This window comes from Geospiza fortis, unplaced genomic scaffold (assembly GCF_000277835.1).
Source record: "Geospiza fortis unplaced genomic scaffold, GeoFor_1.0 scaffold244, whole genome shotgun sequence".
In the NCBI taxonomy this organism is placed as follows: Eukaryota; Metazoa; Chordata; class Aves; order Passeriformes; family Thraupidae; genus Geospiza; species Geospiza fortis.
In genome coordinates this window covers 579,487-583,496 of record NW_005054370.1, presented here as the reverse complement: position 1 = coordinate 583,496, position 4,010 = coordinate 579,487, and the positions used below count along the sequence as shown (strand labels likewise).

Sequence of the window (4,010 nt, the reverse complement as noted above, 5' to 3'; positions counted from 1 at the left end):
AGCGTCGATGTTTCCTTGGTTGTTTTACCTTAGCGGTGCTTGGAAAGAGCAGGAACCTCGCATGAGCTGCTGTAGGGTGAGGTTGGGTGTGTGGGAGAGCGTCAGTGGACACAGTTGGACCGCGATGGGTGAGGCGGACATGGCCCCTTGCATGAGGGGTCGGGGAGGACAGGGGAGCCCTGGGGGCTCTTCCCGGACTCGGGCAGCTCCTGCAGAGGCCAGGAAACCTCTGGGTTCTCGATGGCAGCACTTGGGGCAGCAGTGACACAAAGAGCTGGTGCTGTGCCTCGGTCCTGGCAGAATGACAGCACGGCTGGGGTTGGAAGGAGCCTCTGGAGATCGCTCAGTCCAACCCCTGCTGACACCTCGAACGCGTCCAGGTGGGTTTGGAAAGGCTGCAGGGAGGTATTGCCGATTTTAGGAGCTCTCCAAACACAGGCAGAGAGTTTAGTTTAGGAAGGAGATATTGTTTATTCTGCACAGGATGCAAGGTGGACGTTTCCCACACATCAAGCACACCAAAGCTTTTAACTATGTGTACATTTTAGCAAAGACATTAGTGTTCACTGGCTACTACACCATTCTCTTAATAATTAGCATTCTGTCTTCTATTGATTAATGATCAACTTGTCATGCTAATAAGTCTGCATGCTCAGCCTTTACTTCTTGTAGGTGGGTTTCTTGTGTCCGTGGTTGCAGATTCCACCTGCCAGATTTCCCTTTTACCCAGCTGGAGCTGATTTCAGCACAGTTGCTGAGTTGGCTTCATTTGTTTCTTCTTTATCTTTGGAGTTCTTGCCAGATGGCCCCAAAATTCTGAATTCTTTGTGTCCACTGTTAGTGGGCATCCTTTTTTCTCAGACTTTGTTAACCTCTGCTAGGTCTGAGGTCATTAAAGCATATTGAGGCCTAGACTTCAACAAGGCAATTTCATCAACAACTTGTTTTTTCTAACACCTGGACATCACTTATATTTGCAAAACAGAAATATCAGTGATAATAATCTTACAGGTCTAACATTGATGTCATGAGTTTTCTGAATTGTGCATCAGCTGAAGGCTTGAAAATCTGTTATTTGGGAGAGGAAAATTTCTAATTCACTTGAAAAACACAGTAATTTTCCTGTTGTGGACAAATAGGCTGCATTTGGAAAATCTTTCATGTTTCAGTCAAACATCATTCACATGGGAAAGCTGTTCCTGTTCAATCCATTAGAGCAACTGCTTATGTCAGGCAGGATGGGTGAAGTGCAGACATGTGTAGTTTAGCTTAACTTCTTAAATTATTCTAAGTCAGTATGTAACTTCATCTACAAATGATATTTGGTCCTCTCTCAGTTGCACAGGAATGTCCTTCCTGGATGAAACCCTCAAATTTTGGCTTTTTTCCAAACATGAATATGTCCTGGAGTGTTTGCTCAGGGCCATGACATGATAGAAGTTTATTTAGCTGTTCTCAACACTACTGAGATTTGAGATTTTGACCAGTGACTTTCATAATATTCCAGAGTGAAGAAAGGAAAAAAAAAACCTCAGAGACATTTAAGTGTAAGTACTGGAAAATACCAGCTGATGTGCAGTTTCTGTGTAAGTGTTAATGGGAAAAGGCAGTGAGGAACTGCAAGAATGAATTGGCCTGCTTGTGAGTCACAAGGTACCAGCTGCTGGATTTGGATGAAAAATAGGAAGTAATAAGTATCACGTGTGCTCAACCCAAACAAGCAGCTGACTGAGTCTTTTGGGAAGAAATTGATGTCTAATTAGCTGTCAATCAGTTTTTATAAGCAACTGGTTTCTCTGGAAATGTTAAGCTGTTTTGATTGATAAAAGATAAAAGGTTTCTTGTGTCTAGAGCAGAGTGAAATAAGCAAGAAATTCATCTCCACTCAGCATAAACCACAAAGCATATGTTTTATTATTGTGTTACTAACTGCAAAAACATCAGCAACTCTCTACTTCTGCAGTTCTTCAAAGGTCACACTAGGATAACCTGATAGGACTTAATTTAATTATGAAGTTACAGAGACATTTTTTCAACCATGGGAAATATCACATACACGCACAATCAAAACAAATATGGCAAGGATCCCTGTAAGCTTCTGCTATCCATTAATGATTCTTACAGCATTTTTTTCTAAAATCTGAGGATTTTACACCAGCTCTTTGAAGTAGGTAAGTGCTGTTATGTCTTCCAGTAGAAAAAGGAACATTCTGAAAGCCTGATCCTGGACCTAAAGAACAGCATAAATTCCAAACCACTGCTGCAGAAACAAAAACTATTCTCCAAAATAAACAATTCAGGAATATGTGATTGACTATTTGTAGACTTCTTCCTCAACAATGTAAAAATAGGTTCTGTGGAAGTGTTTATGTTCTATTTGTGTAGTAAACACACTTGTAACTTAAGTCATTGACCTAAACCCAAGAACATGCAAATAGCACAGAACTGGCCTTTATTTTGAATTAGTTTGACATGTCTGTAATTCTGATGCTTTTTCCTATTCAGACCATTTCCCTAAATATTCTTTTCTAACTCCTTATATTTTTTTTTCCGCCCTAAGGTCTTAACTTAAGGTCTTAGGAACTGAGCTGTGCAATAAGCATGTGATCTGACTGACATGCCAGGATAAATTCCCAGAGTGCTTGCTTGGAAGCAGCCACCAAACGCTTTGGCTGGAGAATTGGCTGGGAGTGCTGTTAGAAATGAGCTCATCCCACAGAAGGAGCTGTCTGTGCTGCCCCTGACCTCGATGGAACAGCGTGTGTGCAGCCTGCAGAGCACAGATTTCATGAATACATGGTCACCAGCTGGAGCCAGGAGTTACTGCCCAGTTCTGACAGCTGGGGAGTGCTATGAGCTGTCACTGTGGCAGGGAGCATTTACAGCTGGCACTGCCCTGCAGGAGCCATGCAAAGCCTGGAACACTTTGCAGTTGTTTGCAGCAGGCTGTTTTCACAGAGAAATTCTTATTTCTCCATTTCACTCAGGGTGTAAATGCTTCAGGTGCAGGGATAAATGTTACATGGAGGCCAAATACATCAACAGTGGCCATAAAAGCAAATGATGCCTTTAAGTGCTGCCTACTGCTGGCATAGGAAAGCTTTTGGAGAGTGAAGCAGCCCTGCAAAGGTGGTAAGTGTCACCTCCCCAAATGAAGTGTCACCATCCCCAGATTAAAGCAGGATGGTGCTTTCTTGTCTCAGGTTGTCAGGCATACTGTGAGGGTTGATCAAACATCCACTGTTCTGTGGGAAAATGGAAAGCAGAGAGTGCTCTTGGCAATGAAATAAATGAGACATCTAATTATCTAATGATTTCACAAATAAAACTTTATACTGTGCACTGAAACAGAGATTCCTTGCACACTCTTCCGTTTTAGCTCTTTTTGTTTGAATTTTTAAATTGAAATAAATTCAATCCAAGTATTCCTAAAATGAAGGATGAAATAGGAATAGTTTATGTAGGTACCTAAGATGTCCTCAATATTCTTGCAAAATGCTTCCATTTCTATGCAGTTCTCTGTTTTTCATTGTGAATACAAGAAATGGGGGAAACTCAGTCTTCTGCCCTTTGATGATGTGCAGAAGAATATTTAATCCAGTCCTGTAACAGATTACTAATTCAGTTCACCAGAGATTCCCATCCTTGGAAACATTCAAGGCCACACTGGATGGGGCTTGGGGCAACCTGGTCTAGTGCAAGGGGGGGTTTGGACCCCCCTAGATGACCTTCAGAGGTCCATTCCAACCCAAACTACTCTGTGATTCTGTGAAAAAAAAATCAAAAATCTGATCTGTGCAGTTACAGAAATATCCAAAACTGATATGTCTTTTGAAGAATCACTATATCAGTTTCATATAATAAATGTAAGTATGATCAGAGTGTGAAACAGGAAGATTTTATCTGTGCCTTTAAGTGCAAATCTCAACACATTTCTAATTTAGAACTTTTCATCTGTCCTGTACCTTATTGGTCAATGCAGCTATAGCTGTTGTATCCTGGTGGAATAA

At 41.5% G+C, this 4,010-nt stretch overlaps 1 protein-coding gene across 1 annotated transcript in view; it reads right to left on the bottom strand.

Moving 5' to 3' along the window:
* LOC102032782 (cytochrome b-245 chaperone 1) overlaps positions 1-168 on the bottom strand; it is a 13,680-nt gene extending 13,512 nt beyond the window's left edge. The window contains exon 1 of the mRNA XM_031059956.1: positions 29-168. The gene's annotated coding sequence lies outside the window, so the exon portion shown is untranslated. The remainder of the gene's footprint in view (positions 1-28) is intronic.
* Between the last annotated feature and the right edge of the window lie 3,842 nt (positions 169-4,010).